Source organism: Bombus affinis, chromosome 7 (genome assembly GCF_024516045.1).
Source record: "Bombus affinis isolate iyBomAffi1 chromosome 7, iyBomAffi1.2, whole genome shotgun sequence".
Classification (NCBI taxonomy): Eukaryota; Metazoa; Arthropoda; class Insecta; order Hymenoptera; family Apidae; genus Bombus; species Bombus affinis.
In genome coordinates, this window is record NC_066350.1 from 10,398,821 (window position 1) to 10,418,471 (window position 19,651).

The following is a 19,651-nucleotide window of genomic DNA, read 5'->3' on the forward strand; positions in this document are numbered from 1 at the left end:
AATTTTATTAACGTCTCTTAGCTTTATTAATATCTCTGAACATGGTTTTACGTGTATCGTTGTACGTATAACGCGGGTCTGTTTCACGATTGCCACGATTGCCAAATTTGCATTTATCTTTTTCTAATTAATTCGCAAGGATGTGATGTTTGGTATTTTTGGTACTTCTCCCGAAAGTTTGGTTTTTTTTGGAAAGACCAGGTTTTCGATGAATCACAAAAGAGCGAAGAAACAAGCGGAAGTCGGCACTCGTTAATTTCACCCTTATTTCGCGATTTATGGAATAAAGAAATTATACAAACAGTAACTGGAAGGCATAAAATCTTGTTTAAGCTAATCGTTTGTTCTCGTCAGTTGGTTATGTTTAAATACATTCCAAGAATTCTCGCTATTACCGCAGACTACTTGGCACACCGAGTCTTCTACTTTATGACATAATCGGGGGAGAATGCGCGTCGTCGGTGGATTTATTGTGCAGAGGTCGTTGCAAATACATAACGTTATAGAAACGATTACATCCGTAATCATCTCGAGAAGCCAAGTGGCGGAACGTGATGGGAATGCGTTTCGCGGAGAAGGTGTGCGTTACGGAGAAACAGAACGCTCAAAGAACGAAGGAAAGAGTCGTTGATTCTAGTAACAATATGCTTTCTTTTTATCTGTCAATCTATCTATTGTGATGTTTTGCAAAAAAAAAAAAAAAAAAAGAAAACAATCGCACTATGTGGAACGTGCAGATAGGAAAACAATTAAGCTGGCGGATTTATTGTTACGAAAAATTAAGATCGGTTTATCCTCTTACGTGTATCGGGCAGAGCCGCGTTCGAGGTCGGTTATCTGTGTCCGCCAGACGGCTTTGATATTCCCTCTATTGTTTAAATTTCTACCCAAGCATCGTGGTAAAACGTTTGATCGCAGAGGAAAAAAACTAGGTCGTTCGTGCGTTTAGCTCTGATTAACGGGACTATCGCGTTTCAAACGAGAAAAAAAAACGAAAAAGAAGGAAAACAAAGAAAGAAAAGGAAGAAATTGAGGGAGAAAAAAATGTTCGTTGCTCCTATGCGCTTGTTACGCTGTTCTTTCATTTGTTGCATCGGATCATCGTGACCTCTTTCTCGTGATTCTCTGCTTATATATTTATGCATATAAAGTATCGGATATTGATGAACGTAGGTCATGGAATTTTTGTAGAATAATTTATATGATGATACAATGAAACGATCGTTATCTTGGCGCCACTCTAAGATCTTTGGCACGGTGATATCGGTTTTCTACGGCCGGTAGTTCTTGGAGCTTACTAAGGAAGCAAAAAAGATATTGCAAAAACGTTTAGGGATGGCGCCTCGTTTAAGAGATTAAGGTTGAATTAACAGACATACGCGAGATTTTACTATAAATAATTTTTAATAGACTTGTGGTAAAGCTATCTTCATTGGCCACATATAGTGGATCAGCAACATTCGCATCCTTCCTATTGACGACTTTAAACGACTGATATTTTTTTATAAAACTAGTCTCGATATATTTATAATTATTTAAGTAAGTTTTCGGTAGATATTAGATATATGCAATACCGAACTGGGCATAATATCGTGCATATTTTTGCGATTGGGAGGAATTCTTATATTTTGCAACAGGAATAAGAGAGTGAGAGGGGAGAAGAAAAGGAGAACGATGAATGGGAAATGAGAATACAGAATAAGAAAGGAAGAATAGGAGAGAATATTGAAGGAAAGGAAGAAAGGAACGGTCTAAGTAGAAAAAACAAAAGAAAGAGAAGGAAAGAACTGTTTCAAATATTAATTATCTTTAGAATGTCTCTGTGTTAATTATTTTTATCAGTTACATGGGAAGTACTTCTCTAAATATTTTTAAGCAGGCACATTGTAAAGCTTGTTAATAAAGTGTAGCCGTTACTTAAATGTTTTATCGAACCTTCTCCTTCTTATTCGCTGCGGAGCTTCTTGTTTAGTCGATTCTCACAGGTACTTTTACCATTCGGAACGAGTGTTTCGAATTAAAAGTTCAACGCGATTCCTCGCTTGTTCCTTCTTTTATATGTTGCGAAACGACCTTTTAAAAAAGAGGGGAGAAGAAAAAGGAGCAAAAAGAAAGGAAAAAGAGCAGCGATATTTTTAACGCCCCTCTGACTCACGAGAAGCAATTTCCTCCTGATTTTTGTTGCACTCGCTCGATGCACCTGTGCGTATATGCAGAAGCTAGCCACGATCTAAAAATACCGCTCGATTTGAAATATTTTCGTATTCCGCGTCGCGAAACTACAAACCAACCGTCGCTATTATTGGGTCGCAATAACAGAGGCATCTTCGCGTTCTTTGTCTTTTATTCTTCCTTTCTTGTACCGTTCCGGATACACCTTGCATTTAATTTGTCGCTACAATTACTATTTCGTCATTCGTGCTTGATAAAACAGGCTTAAACTAGATAGGATAGAAAAGATCCGTTTCTAAGAAAACATTTTATCGCTTCGAAACTACATGAGAATTTCTTGATCTCGATTTTCTGACTTCATTGAACTATCCCACTATTGGATTGCTTCAGATCAAAAGATACGTCTTTTAAATATGCATAAATATATAACCACGAAGTTCCGCACAAATAATAGTTAAGAGAATCTAAATAAAACGACAGTTTTCGCAAGATGAGATATCATATCGACCTAACCAACTTTTAAAGTGTGATTCATCAAATTGGTCACCAGTGATCTTCATTTGCATACACCTTCCAACCAACGATTCAATTCTGACATTATTAAATTTCATTCTTTCGTGAAATAAACACCATGGGTTTCGATCAAAGAATTAAACTCACGCGTTCGTAGCAAGTACTTTCGCTCGAAAAGGCAGAGATTTCGAGAGAAAAGCCAAGCGAACAAAGCGTATCGTTGCTCGACTGGTTCGTTCACTCTTTCGTTGGGGTCCCGTTGCACTCGATTTGTCAACGAGCGAATAGCTTTTTGCACGCGCACGCACACGTCTCGGAGAGTACATAATACCGAGGTCTTCGTCGATGGCCTCCTTAGCCAAAGTCGGCCTCGGCTTCTAAACGTGAACGCGCACGCACAGAATTCTGGCTGTCGAAGTCGCTAACTGCATACAGGGTGTTCCACTCGTGTTCCCTTACGTTGATTATGATGTCGTGACACTGGTAGCTCTTGTGTTTCGAACTTTATCACGGTGTAAAGGGCTATTCATAGTTCCGGGTTCGAGCGATAAACTTCTGCAGGGATAATTGTGTGAAGGAAATGTTCGTGCAGTTTTGGTGTAGTAGAATACAGACGATATGCAAAACAAATACAACAGGGTGAATTTTAGCCCTTTCATAGGTGGTGGGAATTATGCCTCCTGTTAATTAACGTGGAAATATATTCCTATTTCTAGAGTGTGCCCATATACATGTATAGGTAAGCATAAGAGAGAAAAATTAGATTAAAAACGTAGATTTATTGTTATCTATTGAATTTTATCTAAGTAAAGTCTAATTTATATTACAAATTAGTTTCATAAAATATTCTCAACGTGGATGGCGCAAGTCATAGAACGGTTTATCTTAGTGAAATAAAAATATATTCTACTTAATATGCATTGCGTTGAAATTTTTGCTTTTTCGCAAAAAAATACTGCGCCCACGAAAAGCTTAAGTGGGACGAGAGTTTCAATCCTTAGCTAGAACGGAAGATTTTGTGAATATGATTTTAGAATCACAAGTATGTATTTAGAAATATGTATGTAGAATCGTATTTGTGAAGAGCCTATTAATTAGAGTCTACTAAATTAATATAAAGCTTTTCGTTGAAAGTTCGTTTCATTCGACGAGTCTGCGAACATTTCTTCAAATTTTTCTCGTTCATATCTCATCAATCTTTGTAACCCCAACCCTATTGCAGCGATTGATCCGCGTATAGTTTCGAATACGGTTTACACGGATCAAGAGAGCTTTAAAATCTGTATACGAACGAATCATAATACATACATATGTCGAGGCACGCTTCGTCGAACAATGGAATCGAAAAAAAAAGAGAAGAAGAAATGGACGCTTGTATTATGAATAGAGGCGAGCACAGCTGGTTGGTGACAGAGTCACTGGAACGTCCTGTACACAAGTCGTCACGAGTAGTTTACACTATCCAGCTGATGCTTAATGTGAGACGAGGATATACAGACCGGTGTACGCGATGTAAACTTTACCTTTCGTTGATTCAGGCATGTTGTGCGCATCTCGTGACCTTCGATTAATGTCATGGAAGTAGAATCCTTGGTGAAATCCGAAGAAGCCGTCGATGACTCGACGATAGCGCGATCCCCTTTGCTATTATTAAATTCTTCAATCCACCGTATATGCAATCGAATTAGACTAAATAAACGATATTCGATCGTTTCCATGGCCATCGGAGCTTTACAGTTCCCGATTATTGAATTAGAATCACAGAAATATTGTTTCTTTGACTATAACACGCTATATTATTTTACATGAATTGTAAATTGTCCTTGGTTATCCAAATTATTATTAGATATTAGATATTATATAATATTAGTAGAAATGATCACGTACATCATATCTCCGTATTTCTATAATTAGTACTCGAATGTTATTGAAAGCGTCTCGAATCTGTTTATCCTTGATCATCTCGTTACCTGATTTCAAGACTAAAATTCAGAACATTTAGTAAAATAACGAGGATATGAAAGTAGCGCATACGAAATATCGTGGATGGATATGGAGAAAGAGAGAGATAACGAGGAGAAAGAATGGAAAGATAAACTTTGTTAGTAAAATCCGCTTACGCTTCTCAATATTATCATAAAACTGGAAAACATTGAAAGTTTTAAGTGGTTCGAATTCGATGGACAGAGAGACTATATATATCCTTGACTAGCACAAAATACGTACACATTACAATATCGTATTAGTCATTTACAAATCGTTAGGATCTGACTATAGACCGTATTATCTTCTTCTTGTTCAAATTCAATACAAAATCTATTGTATCGATTCTTGAAGGTCCATCGAGGTCAAGAACTTCGTTAAAAAGACGCAGCGTACTGTTCTAGCGTAAGGTCAAGCGTGCTATTGTATTTACGATCTCGTTGTCGGTGCTCTAATTTTCACGAGTTCGACGGATTTCTATCGTTTCTCGGCTATCTCGCTGTTTACGAACAACGACGTTGAATTTTATTTTCCTTTCAACTGGCGGCGTTTTCGCTTCGACGCTTTTCACGCTGTGTCTCATTTCCCGGTACTCTCTGTATCTCGCCTTATTACTCGAGCAAATGTCTCGACAGCTAAATTCTGTTGGAAATGTTGGAATCTTCTTGCAGAACAATTGCCATTCTACGTGTCTTGTTCGGGGATCGATAATACGTGAACTCTAGACTGTGATTCGTTTGGTTTTATTCGAGTTCTAGTTTCGATAGACAAGATAGAAATACAGGAAGTGGAAAAAAAGTGTACGTATCTAGAAAACGAGGACACGTTGATCACTTCCTTCCGATTAGATTATAGCAGTAGTTAGAAGTCTATGGAATTAATATCTACCTTATACTTTCTCTTTTGTTAATTCTCCATCCTGAAAATCCTCCGTTTTCTCTGCTCTTACTTTCGCTGTATCGTTCGGTCGTTAAATTCATCAACGTCGAACCGTTTTTTTTTCTTCTCTCACTTTCGAGTGGAACGAGCTCGACCATCTATCCGTACCTCGTTAAGATTCTAAAATTCATTTTTTCTTTCCTATTGTTTTTCTTCCGGGAACTAATAATGTTGGACCGAATAAAACCGGGCTTCTTTTTAGCACCTTCTTTCTCATTGTACCTCATTGCCTCCGCCTCTAACAGGGTCAGTTGAACACGGCCAAGTTTCCTTCGCCACTTAGAAACTAATTTTCATGGAAATTTATTAAGGGCGCGTACAGGAAACTTTATACAATTTCCTTCTGCCTCGTTTCTCCTAATTTTATTACTTCGGTTACCTAAGTATTTCGGCGCAATAAAATCCGACTGCCTGTATTATTTATTTCTACCTTTATCTTGCCTTCGTTTCTCCTCCGCTTATATTTTCCTTTGTTACACGCGACAAGTTAAAACAATGAAAACGTACAACATTTTTATTCCCTAAAACGTAACATCGAGAACCACTTCACGAACCTAACGTCTGTTGCAAGAGCTGGTTCTTCTACTGAAATTTTATCTCGAGAAAGAGGGTCGGCCCTGCGCGCACCGTGCATTCGAGATCAAAATGTCAACACGAGAAAGATATTTTTCGTAGCATCACGCTACGCTTTGTCGACCAAGGAAAACTGTGAAGTATCATAAGTGTCCGTATAATCCGCTTTCCCGTACGTTCTCTGGCATGTTTTTGCGAATAAAAATTCTCCTGTAATTCTCTATAATTGCTCGCGCTGTTAACTTGCTAACTGGCTCATCCCTTAAGTGAAAATTTCTATAATTACGAAATTTAAAGAATGAAATATTGCGTTAACGCAACATTAAACCTTGACGGCTTAAAGTTCATCGTTTCGACATCGAAAAAGAAAAAGGGAAATTTATCGATGGTTGATAAAAGGTGAACGTGATGAACCTCGGTTCAATTAACTATAAAACTCTGTTCAATTAACGTGGAAACGTGTAGCTTGAAGCAATTGTTTCGTGGCTAATAATTCCTGTTAATTTAATACGTCAGATGATATTATAATGTCAAACGTTAGCTATCGTCGAATAAGAGTTGCTTCTCGCAGATTCACGTGTAATTGAACCGCCTGGAGACTTCTCTTTAATTGGATCTCATCCTGCTATTCGAATATCCATTCGCCTTATCAATCTGCATTTAATTAGCGTCACTGCCGTTCCATCGCAAACATAATTAAAAGTATCTGAGAAAAAACACCGCTTAAATTCGTCCCGTGGACAATTTAACTTAACAAAGTGAGGCGCCTGTTAGAAAGGGAATGACGATTTTGTTTCCGTGCAACGCGATCGTCCACGTCGACTACGTACCACTATTGGATTTTCAAATTGAAAAATCGAATTCTTACAGCACTCATAAGCGAAATAATTCAGATCGCGGAAACGATATCTGATCGTTGATAGATCAAGGTGAATGTCGAATACGAAACGTCGTTTTCTTAGATAAGACTTTGACTGTATGTAGCTTGTTCAGAGAATATTGTATTTAATTAAAGGAGCTTGCTCATGATTCAGTACACGTCTGCAGCTTCATTGTTCGAGATTTCTAAGGATTATCAGTTTTAGAATTCAAAATTTATAGAACGCAGCCGTTATCATCTTCTTGTTCACAGTTTCTTTCAGAATAATTCATACATCGAAAGGTTGTCTGGTTGAAATAGATAACGCCTTTAAATTTTGTTGAATTTATATTTCCAGCAACATTTACATCACTTTTTCCTTATTCGAAATTCTTCACGATGTCTTTCAACGAGGTTTTGATACTTCTTCTTATTTTTGAATATAAATCTCCTTAATATTCAATATATTATGTATAGCAAATTTCTTCTTTTTCTTTCATGTTTTATTCATACATATTTTTACTTCTATTCTGAAATCGGCCTGATGATCAACGACGTGGCAAAATTTAATCAGTCAAATTCAGTAGCTACGTTTCATATGTACCTAGGAGTGACGATCTAATGGTTGCTAAGCTAGGAAGATGAATCGATGGGAGAAATTTCAATTCGTCGTGGTTATAACGACGAAGATGAAAAAGCAGATACAGGTCCCTTCGAAATTTGATGCACGTACATTCGAAGGTTACATTACCACGAAGGTGTTTCGCTGGCATGCCAATACAACGATGGTCGGGTAATAAATACGATCGTCTAACAGGATCTTAAACCCTGTGGAATTCAATACTGGCTTTTGAAAGATGTATGTATTCCACATTGCGAGTCGAAGGTATTGAGAACAATCGTGTTTCTAGCTCTTCGGTGAAGTTTATGAAAATTTAACTGGCCCAGAGTCGAGGAAAGGTGAAAATCCTGCAGGCGCATCGATTATTCCATCGAACACTATGTTTTTAGCATACATTCCTATTTAGAGTAATGGATATGACCTAGCAACATCATCACGGGAAGTTTAAGAAGAAAAATTACCGAACGATCGATAACCGTTCCATCGTGAATTATTTTGGAGTTGTATGTCGATCACGTTGACGTTAAGAAACTTTTTTAGCATATTCGATCGGGAAACGACGTATTGGTTTGCTGTTAATTTTATCTGAACCGATTTCCGTCTGCGAATAAGCAATCGAGGACAATGACCCAAACGATTCGATTTTTAACTGAGGCTAAAAGAAGCGTCGTTGATCAACTGGAATATTTTCGTGAGCCACTGTATCCGCGATATTAGATCTGGTGATTTATGGTTGTCCTTGCGATTTACAGTTGTTAGTGTAAAATCCGAAATATAAATGAAAACAGAGATAGGGAATTGGTGATAACTTTTTCCAGAGAAAATTGCCAATTATGAAGTTCGAGATATTTGAATTAGCCTTGGTCGTAGATTGTACGAGGAAAGAGTTGACGAAAGAAGATTACTCGTTAAAAAGGTTTACCCTGGGTTGGTAATTTCATTTGATAATTGAACGTGGCGCCTGGATTGCAGCAGCGTCTGACATTTAAGTATAATCGCGATAGCTTCAAATTTTCTTTCTAACGACATCTAAACCTTCCTGAAGTTTATGAGAAAAATAATATTGTAGGTTACCAGGAGTATATGTCATTAATCGGTATAATAATCATAGAGTCGTATTTCTTAATCTCGCAGATCCTTTTCAATTACTCGTGAACGATTAGATTTACGCGGATCTACAATTTGCAATTTCTGTTAAACTACGTGGCCACAGTTATCTTGTATTTTAATGCCATCTTTCTTGCCCTTTTCGTTTCATCGAGCATAAATTATTGGGTTATTCGAAAGATTCTCCTGCTTTTATCTTTTAAAAAGAAAGAGATCGACCGTTTTCTGAAATTTCCATTAATTACTTTTCGATACAATATCCATTTCTGCTTATGATTATCTTCCGCCTATCTGGAAAAAGTTCTTCATTTTTATTATTAAAATATTCTTCTATTGTCTTTGTAAGTTTGACGTTTAGTATTGGAAGTTTTCTTCGTTGAGAAGACCTTAATAAAGTACTTCGTACAATATGATCCATTTTTGTTAAACAATTTAACGATCAAGTCTTCAATGGCAATTAACTTCTTCGGCAGTATTTTGTCCTTAAAATATCCATACACCTTAACTACCTCGAAATACTCCTGAAAAAACTCAAATAAAGTTGTTAATATGTCATCAGTTTATGACACGGACAACTCAACTGCCTCTTTTGGGAAAGTCCAAATTTCCTACCTTCCAAATTGTAAATTTTACGATGCGGATCTTATCGAGAGGCTAATTAGCAGCCCCAGTACTCGATAGTCCCGCTCTAAAGTAAACATTTGGTATCAATCGGCAACACCAGAGGGGATGCGGCCATGAGGGTACACAATTACAAGATTGGAAGTAATAAATTCCCATCCCCATAAAATTTATGGTGAAGAGAACAACCCCGGAACGGAGAGTTAGCATATAAGGACCAGGAGCGGCTTCTTTAACCAGCTTTCAAAAAGTCTTCGTGAGAGCGTCATATTCTTCGTGTTATACTACAGTGTGTAAATAAATCAACTAAACATAACATTATTCGGTATCTTTAATCTACCAGCATCTTGAGCGTTAATAGCGTTCACAGGTTCGCGATATCAACCGATCAGTTGCAACCTGATTGATCGTCACCTAGTTGAGAATTCGCAACAGCCAGACCCCTGGGGAACCTTTCCGGATACACGTCAGTCTTTATCGAACAGGATAGCTAGGAGAGGAGAGATTTTGGAATAGACTTAAACGCACGTACAACTCTCCCTAGTAACAAAACAAGCTGTTGGTTGATCGAAACGTCGAACTACGTTTTATCCCTGTGCCGCTAGGTATTATCGATCCTGTGGTTTCCACAAGGGTGGGATTAGTTTTGCAATCCAAGAGCGCTGTCGGTGAGGTCCTTGAAATGAAGCGTGAATTTCATCAAGGTTTCGACGCGGACGGCACCGCGAAATTCTCCGAGGTCGAAGGGAAAACACTCGAGGGCAGCTGAGGGTGGTGAGAAGGCTGCAGGAGGTGGGCCGAAAGTGGCTCTCGTGAACGAACTTCCCATTTACGACGTGTATTCTTTTGCCTGTTCGCGGGCCGGCTGCACGTGCTGGTACCCTGACCTACATTCACACCTACGTCTAAACCTATGTCTACGGCGGTCGATCGTCTGACCGTCCCGCGCCGATTGCCTGGCAACTGGCCGGTCTGATTTAATATTTTCGAAATTACCTCCGCACTCTGGCCTACATTCTCGGCTCCGTGTGGCGCGCGCGTTGCGAACCAACGCGAACCTACCGCCGCCCCCCTTTGAAAAAGCGTATTTCTGTCGTCGGTGCAGTTTACGCCGCAGTTCGTAGCGTCGAACCTGTTGCTTCCGTTATATCAACGGTGAAAACGAATAAAAAAAGGAAAATCAGTGAAAACAACAACAATAATAATGATAATAAAAATAAAAAAAGAAGAGAGGTCGAAAGAGAGTAGGACAATGGACGAGCGGGATTATACGTGATTGATGGAATGAACCGACGACCAAGTTATACGCGATCACCGGGATTTTACGTCACGTCTGAAAATTTGTTTGCGGGTCGATTCGTTACTCGTTGATAAGTTGCGGAGATAGCAGCGATTTTTTCTATTATCTGCACGTAAAAAAGCAGCGAGTTCGCGACCGCGTTTTCAGAAGGACTTTTTTTCCTGATTAAGCGCTAATAGTCTCGATGAAACGATATATTTTCTACTCGCTTCTGAGTTTTCATTTAGCGGCAGCAACTTTCCGCGTTGGTAGATATTAAGCTACGTTTGGTGTAGGAGGAAGAAGATAGCCGTTAAATCGTGGTCAGACGTTCCGTCTTTTTTAATTAACTGTTTCATTAGCCATTTATAGAGGAGTGTGTTTCACACTTGAGTCTATATCCAGGTCGAGTCGCTCGCGTTTTTATTCCTGTTCGCTGTTCCATTCACGTTACTGTAGACGTGTTTCGTCTGGATTCGTCGTCCGGATCAGTTTAGATCGAGTGAAATTTTTTTAACTGTCGGAAGCGAAGGACATTCGTTTTGCTACTTTTTGAAGTTTCTCGACAATTTTGAGACGATTGTTCTTCGATGTGACTTTCCGATAGTATCTTAACCGGAAGTAGCTCTACTTTGTAATTGCTAATCATTATTCGAACTGGACACGGAACTATACTTGCACCTCTCTACTTCACCATTATTCTCATTAATTACGTCAAGCTAGCGCAGACCCGTGGTGTAGATCAAAGGCTTGCGATGCAAAGAGTGGCCGTAAAGAAAAAGGGGAGAAGGTAAATCGATAACGCACCTCCTCTTTCTAGTTTGTCGTCTTTTATCTTCGCTCGTGTCGGCCGACAATAACAGCATCATTAAAATACGCGTTTCAATTAATACAGTTACCAACGGTAACCGCGAATATCTGAGATGTATTACATTGCGCTTCGGCATGTTTCCCAAGCATATTTTCTTGAAACGTATCAGGGAGAAGAGAGAAGGTAAAAAGGGATGAAAAATGAGAATATAGGTCTCGTTATTGCGACAGAATTGTGAAACGCTGAAACTTTTCTTCTTGATTATTCATTGTCTGATCATAAATTAAAAAAATGTAATTATCTCGAATTTAATTACACACTGGTTCCTCCTTTAAAGTCTCGACATTTCATAATTACTACCCATTTTGTTCGACAAAAAAAATTCGTGGATAGGCTCTGTCGCATCGTCCCAGCAACGTCACATCACGACATTGAAATTGACTTTTGAACGTTAAAAGAGGCCATGGAAGATCGATAAATCGAACCTCGAGAAGCCCTCGTGTATCGTCGAGCCCTCAGGTTGCAGGCTTTGTTGATGCAACGAATAATTAAAGTAATGCTGTATTCATTGAGGCGTTCGTTTTGTGGTTTAGATTATGCTCCGATACACGTTTCCACGTATGTATATTTCCCATTTTTGAGACATCGATTATCGTTTTGACGACACAGACCGATTGCAACTTTTATGTTCTTCGCGTTTTTCGATCGAAACGAGGATGATATCGCAAATAATACGTCTATACTTCATGTTCATTTTTATATATCTTTATTACCTTCAATCGCGTATTTTCATTTTGATTTATCTGCCGTTTGATCAAGATAACTTTTGATCAAGTAACACGATCACGATATTGATACGTAATGGTTTCGATTTAACAAAGACAGGTTACATGGTAATAAATACATTGCGTATATTGTTACAGATTCGTATGTTGATATGTTATATCTAATGTCCATATGTACATGTCCTATTTTAAATATCTTCACATTTTGTTCATTTCTATACCTTTAAATTTGCCATAAATATATAAATATGCTGGGTTTAGTAATAAAATTTAATTTGATTATTTTCAATAATCATCTCAGTAAAGTATGTAATACAAACAAAATCGAAGGTAATGGTTAGAAAAAAATAGTTTCCTCTAAGTTTATGGCTCCTTTGTTGCTTCTATTTAGTTTCAATTTAACCTTGATCTAACGTTGATCCGACCTCTATTTAGCTTTGATCTTGAAATCCCCCTTGCTGCGTCTATAATTTAACTCAACTGGTTCGACTCAATTGTAAATTTGTAGAACCGGGAACGTAGATTCCGTGATAGTACATCAGCCTCGATGGCGCCAAACATTAAACTGACACGTCGTTCACCGTAGTAGTATCGGCAGAATGGGCACAGATTGGGCTTAATTAGCACTCGGGTCCGCCCCACGTGCATTAGCGACGAATTCGATCTCGTAGGGTGCATCATCCGTAGTTAAGCATAATCTTGTTGATCGTGTAGTATCTTGAACGTTAGGGGAAAGAAATATCGGCTGTTCCTTTCTCTATCGCGATACGTGGATGTTAGGAAATTTAGTTAGTTATCCGTTGCGCATTGATAGCTAGCGACTTTGACGAGTTTCGTTGCGGATTTGGTTTAGGGTTGCACGGAAATTTAGTGGGTAAATTACGTTTCAACGAAAACTTTGGAAGGAAAGCTCGGTAGTTGGACGTTTTCGTTCGATATGTAACCGATGAACGTTGTTTCTTCTTAACTGCTGCGGACTGAACGACGAACTTCATCAACCGACAGGTTCGTTACTCAGTTTCGATATCAATTAACACGAAACGAAGATTGCTTTTTCCCCTTTCTCGTTGGATTAAGTGGAAATTACATGTCTGCAATTTCGTCGTGTTGTTCGTCTCTCGTTCTCGTTCGTCTCGTCTCGCGATAAAATATAGTTGGATACGTGATATCAACGACTAATTGCCTTAGTATAAACAAGTTACTACTATTGCTAATTGGATCGGTTTAATTAACCGGCCACGTGTTAGTGATTCCATACTATCTAGGAGCGCGTTTCACAAAGCTCGCTTTGTATTTTGATCTTTGTAATGGCCTCGTACGCGATTATGTATCCCTCTGTTTCAGCTCAGAATCTGCGCGTAACTTGCATCAGACCATTTCAATTATCGCGCCATGGTATTATCTATAGATATCTGCTTAGCGGGATAAAGTCTCGCAACTTTCTACTAAATTAGTTAACTTAACGACTTGCATGGTTTCGGTCATCGAATTAAATTCGTTTCTATTTAAACCGCGTACTGCCTTCATCAAGCTAATTTGTAATTCGATTGTCCTAACTTATTTCGATTGGCATACGCTACAGTCTGTTTTCGCTGCGCTTCTCTAATATAAATTAAATTAAAATTTAAACGACAAAACCCTTGTAAATCTTCTGTTTTTCACGATTCCCCCTCGATTTATTAGTTTTTGAACAATCCACCTTACGACAAGTCATCAGTCCGAATTTGTCATATAGTCATAAAGAGACACTCTAGCAAGTGCTTCGTCATCAATGAGATTATATCGAACAAAAAGTCTCTACTCAGTTCCGCAGATCTTGTTAGCTCGATGCAAAACGCGATTAAGACAAGATGACGTTAAACAAAATTTTAAGATCATTACCGCATACTGGCATATCGATGCTTAGATCCTATCAACGCGATATCCCTAATGAAATTTTATTATCGTCTCGGTGCTTTTCCATTCGGCGCTTCGGTTCGCGATGATTCGCCGCGCGATTCGGCTGGAATTCGTTTCCGTCACGGATAGCTAACGTTGTCTCCAGCGTTATTGCGCATTCCAGATTTGCACGAGGACAGTCAGATCATTCGAATTCACGTCGCGACAGAAACAGCTTCCGCGCGAACTGTCGAGCCCGTTATTCGCGGAAAACGTCAGGACGTTTTTCACTCGATGCTCAATGAAGATCGTGAATTTCTGCCTGTTTCACGACCGGCAACTCGCAGCTGAGAAACTTTTCACGCGCAACATATCGTGACGCATTCGAGGCGCATTGAACTACAAGATCCTAAGGATTCGGTTCGAAGATGTTCTGGGGCTTCGCCAACACGTGTTCTGACATATTTTTCGGTATGAGAGTTCGTTCGGTGTCCCGTCGTCCAATGATTGCCAGTTTCCTTTCTAAGATCACATCCTGTGGCCTGTAAGTGACTATAGTCAGAATTGCTAGATATTCTATACGACTGGTGGGATAAATGAATGAGCTTCTATCTAAAAGATGTAAATATTTAGGCAAATTGTATGAAAATGATATTGAAAAAGCAGGACCTGAGAAGCGATTCGTTTCACGTACTTTGGTTATTTTACATATTCCTGCGTATTGTTTGCGCTCTATGCATTTTTCTGCATCTTTGAATTTCCCATAAATGCATAGAAATTTGTACTCCAGTTATAACAAAACCTATTTTTATCCAAACGCTAAACACTACTCGTGTACTTTGGCAGTAAAGTTAACGGACGTTCCATAAAACAAAGTTGATGAGTTTAATATCCGAATAACTTATATATCAATTCCAGTTGTCAAACTTTAGACGTTTCTGCAATAAAATCTAGTCTCTAGCGACTATCTTCGCTTTGTGTTTGTCATTCGTGCATTCCATTATTAGGTATTTCTGTCTTCACGCTGATAGTCCTTGCCATCTAACAACACAAAAACAGCATTAAATATCATTTTTACTTCAGACGTTTATATCTAGGAAAACTCAGAAAATCAAACTGTAGAATCCTTAGGGGATTTAAACTCGGGGAACGTTCTTTTCATCCCTGACCTGGTGGCAATTGGTTCGGGAGGATGCAGCCTAGGAAGCCTGGAGGTCGAGGTACCGTGTGAACGGGGCTTCATGTGGTGTAGGAAGAAACGCTAGAAGGTAGGGAATGGCGTCTAGAACAAGACAACGCGATACAGTGAAAAAGACCACTGAGGTAAAGAGAAAGAGAAAGAAAGAGAGAATGTAGAAGAGAGAGGAGGGGAAATGTGCAACGCACAAAGTGCAAGCCAGGCTACAACGTGCACCGGAGACTCGTCTCGATCGTGACACCTGCGCGGCTTTCCACCTTCTCTCTCCTTCCTCCTTGCTCTCTGTCGTCGGTTCTTTCGTTCATTTGTTACCATCCGCGTCGTGAATCGTCGACCAAGCCGCACTTTATGCTGGTTCGCGGCATTGCTCGCAGACAGCTGTCCCTGGTAACGGTCGAAGGGATCCTCGACGAGGGATCCTCAAGGTCCTTCGTCGGCTGCCACACTTTCGAAATTCCTCCTTTCGTTCGCGTAGTCTTGGCGTCGTCGCTGTGAGATAGATTCTAGGAACCGATTTTCTCCCGCTTCGTGCAACGAACTATGGAAACGCGCAGGCCCGCTGCTACCATGTGCAGGTAGTTTTTGTTTCGTAGCTGATGTTTGAGAAACATTGAGAAATGAAACGATTGTATTTTGTATATCGATTGTGGAGTATAGGTCGATGTTAAGGCTTTTTGGTTACAGTATCTGTGTTCTGTAAGTAGATAATTTTTAATTATCTTACGAATCGAGTTGTTTGATTATATAGTTAGTAAACAGTTATATATGGAGTTAGTAAATATATATAGTTACAGATATAGTTAGTAAACAGTTTCGCTTTCATTCAATTGTCAGGAAATAAGTATAATAGCGGATATATTTATGCATATTAATGATTGCGAGTAGGTCTTTACATCGGACACTTGACATTTGAGATCTGAGGAGAATAAACGATTTTTAATTATTTTGTGTATAGAAGCGCCGGTATTATTTTATTAGCCGACGTTAACTTTGCAATGAATTAATTTATGAATTGGTTTTCGTGCCACTACTTTGAATAACCTTTGCTAGTTGTCAACGGGCGTTATGGCGTTTGATGATGACACAGTGCTATACAATACTCTTTAATTAAAATGTCCTAGCTAACGTGCCTTCTTTAAATTATTCGTGTTAATTCGTCTCGTAAATAAAATATCACGTTATTTTCTGTCATTTGAATATTTCAAGAAAATCCAGCATACACTTTTTCAATATATGATACTTTGAATAGCGTGGACGACGAAAATTAATTTCACATGATTCCACGAATTATCGCAGTCACCTATGTAATGACGTATATATACGTTAATTGAATTTGAAACAATCGAACGAAGCTATTTTCAATAGAAGTATCTATGCACCTAATCGGGAATTCGATTAAACGCATACTGCGTTAATCGTTCAACAGTGACGTTCGCTCGAAATTGGATTAACATTCGTCACAAATTTGACGGAAGGCTGCTCGTTTCACTCGTATCGAGTTTTTCCTAGTAGCGAATAGAATAGTCGCGGGATATTTGTTTCTTTTTTTAACCGCTAGCTGCTCGTAACACGATGAAGCGAAATTCAATTGTACGATAGATCTGCAATCGAACTTTTTAGGATTTTTCCCTTTAAACTATCGAGTTTGTGGGGAAGCCTTTCTTTTAATTCTACTCGAAAATAGCGATAAATTCCTTTGTCAGGCAACGTAACCTTGTAAAATATATTACAGATAACTTTATTAAATAAATGAAATACCCGTAGGAGATCTTCTACAGTTTTCCTTCGAGTGACCTTTTTCTGCAACGCTGAATAACGTTAGTGGGAGGATTCGAATGTTATTGGGTCAACCCGAGGTCTTGTTAGTTTTTCTTTAGTTTCCAAAAAAAAGAAAAACGGACGAATGAAATCGTGTTACTTTCTTAGGGGATGTAATGTCAAAGGGAGAACTTGTTCGCACCCTGAAACGAACTTGGTACGCATCGTTGCGTTGCGTCAGGCTTTCTCAATTTCAATTATTTTTCAAGAGAGTACATACTTATATCACACATGTACGCGTATCGTTGTCGATAGCTGATAACAAGCGAGACGGGAGAATTTCTCGTGTCGTTTCACGAATATTACGAAATTCCCCAGTACATATTTACAAATAAGTCAAAATACCGATCATTTTTTATATTATCGATTCCTCCATGTTGCGAGTCTCGTTTTTTAACAAAACGACGACTAAATAACATTATGAAAGAAGCCAAAAGATGTAACGTGGCTCGTTTTCTTACGAGCCCTCCATTTGCTTAATGAAGTTTCGCTTCCGCGAAAATTGGATCCGAAGTTCTCTAAAATGAACGAGAAAACTTCTTACCCGACCTAATAACCAACCTATAGCCCCAAAATAATCAGACTGTCACAGGATATCTTGCTCTGAAATTTGCAAAAGGAAAACACGTCGACTGTGTCTTACTCTACGGAACTCGAAATGAAAGCATCACAGTGCTTCACGGTCGATGGTCATCTGTGTGAATTCATTTCGCGAACTCCCGTATCACGTAGATATTTGCTTCAAAATCATACATAATGAAAGGGGGGAAAACACTTTTTTTTAAACAGCATACTCAACAAAATTCGACCAAGATTTAACCCTTCGCGGTCGACATATCTTTCTGATGGCGTAGCTAACTAGTCGATGCGACTTTGAGTTAATGAATATTTACCGTATCGATCGATTTGGAAAATAAATTTCAAATACCGCCAACAGTGGCGACATCCGAATGCGAAGGGTGGCTCATCGTTGGATGGACTGTGGAGAGGGAATTCGATTTGCATGGTGTATACAGTTCCCAACTCGTTGTGTAACGCAACGGAATAAACGGCACGCGCTCGTGGCTGATGGCAGCGGAGAAAAAGCGCTGATAGGGGGAAAGGGTGTGGGTTATGAAAAAAGGGGAGAAAAGAGCCGGAAAGAGGAAGCCGGCGAAACAGAGACAGCACGGCCGAAGTGTGACCAACGTCCGATATGGAGTGGCACGCGTGCGTCGTTATTGCGGGAACAGCCCGATAGAGAGGCGACTCGAAACGCACGGAGGGGCCATCGATGCGATGGAGAACGGACGAAGACACGTTAAAAAGAGATGCAGAAGCAAAGGGATGATAATAGAGAGAGGGAGATGTTGGATAGAAAGAAGATAGATATATTGACGCACAGGTAAGGTTAAGGAACGGGGTAAGGGTGATACGAGGAGAAAGATGAGATTAAAAGAAGGGAGGGGAGGAAAAAAGAAGGGTAAGGATCGAGAAATAGGGTGAAAGAGAGGGGCACCGAGGGTGGAATAGGCTCTCTCTGGTAGGTCACGATCGATGGGAGCGATGTTGCCTCCGCTTCTCGTACGTTCTGCTTCGATTTTCTAGTCGTCGGAAGGCTGGGCCGACTCGGTTGCTCGGTCGACCAGTCGGTACGCTGGTTGGCTGATGGCTTGTATAAAGCAGCTCTCCTCGACTAGGTTAGAGGGTTAAAAGTGTCCGCGCACGAGTTCTCAACACGTGGACCTAGAGACGCTTTTCCTTTTCTCCATGGTGAACATGCGTTGCGGCCCACTTTTTATCGTCTGCCCGTGCCACCACCCTATTCTAGCATTATCTACCAATATCTACCTACCTATCTACCTACCTACTTCTACCTACGTTCGACCACCTACTCTGCATTGCAAACGGTCTATCGTGCAAACTGTGCGCGCGATTCTCCGTTGACGTTTCGTTCGACGAGGTTATCGGGCGCCTGGAAAATCGAATGTATCTCTAACACGTGCATCTTTGCTTTGGCCGCGTCGAGTCACGCCAGAGCATAATTTTCCCTTTCACCGCCTACTTGTGTGCTCTATGTACAAAGTACATATACCATCAGCGATGTCGTGTCTCCGTCTCGCAGCGCCGTCGCGTTCCGCTTTGTTCATCCGGTTTCTCTCGATATCGTTCGTTTGGCTTCTCTTAATTATCCCTCGATCGGCTGGTGGCGCACCGTATCACGGCCTCTTCGCAACTCTCGTTGTTATTATTACGCTTTCGCGTTGCGCTTTAAAATAGCATTACTGTCGTCGAGGGCTCGGGATATCGATTTTCTGGAACACGGTCAGCTTGAAATTCGAAATGGAGCCGCGGCACTCTTTCGTTTCAACAACGTCAGTCAGACGATCGTAATCGAAAACATCGACTCCTTGCCGATTATTTCTTTCCCTTCTCTTTCCATTCTTCCTTCTCCATACCGTTATCTCGCATTGGGAATATATTTTTTGCGTTTAACGACGCAACCCTCTACCT

The 19,651-nt window shown here is 39.7% G+C and overlaps 1 protein-coding gene and 1 long non-coding RNA gene across 17 annotated transcripts in view; one reads left to right on the forward strand and one right to left on the reverse strand.

The window, feature by feature from the left end:
* The window catches only part of LOC126918977 (casein kinase I), a 60,228-nt gene that overhangs the window by 16,418 nt on the left and 24,159 nt on the right, over window positions 1-19,651 (forward strand). The window contains exon 1 of one of the 16 annotated variants that reach the window (XM_050727632.1): window positions 14,679-15,410. The exons of the other annotated variants lie outside the window; for them this stretch is intronic. The gene's annotated coding sequence lies outside the window, so the exon portion shown is untranslated. Of the gene's footprint in view, window positions 1-14,678; window positions 15,411-19,651 lie in introns of those variants that run through there. 16 annotated transcript variants of the gene reach the window in all.
* On the reverse strand, window positions 15,051-15,800 carry LOC126919031 (uncharacterized). Its single transcript, XR_007711499.1, has 3 exons — window positions 15,653-15,800; window positions 15,312-15,424; window positions 15,051-15,183 (listed from the first exon to the last, which is right to left on the reverse strand). It is a non-coding gene; the product is annotated as an uncharacterized LOC126919031 (long non-coding RNA).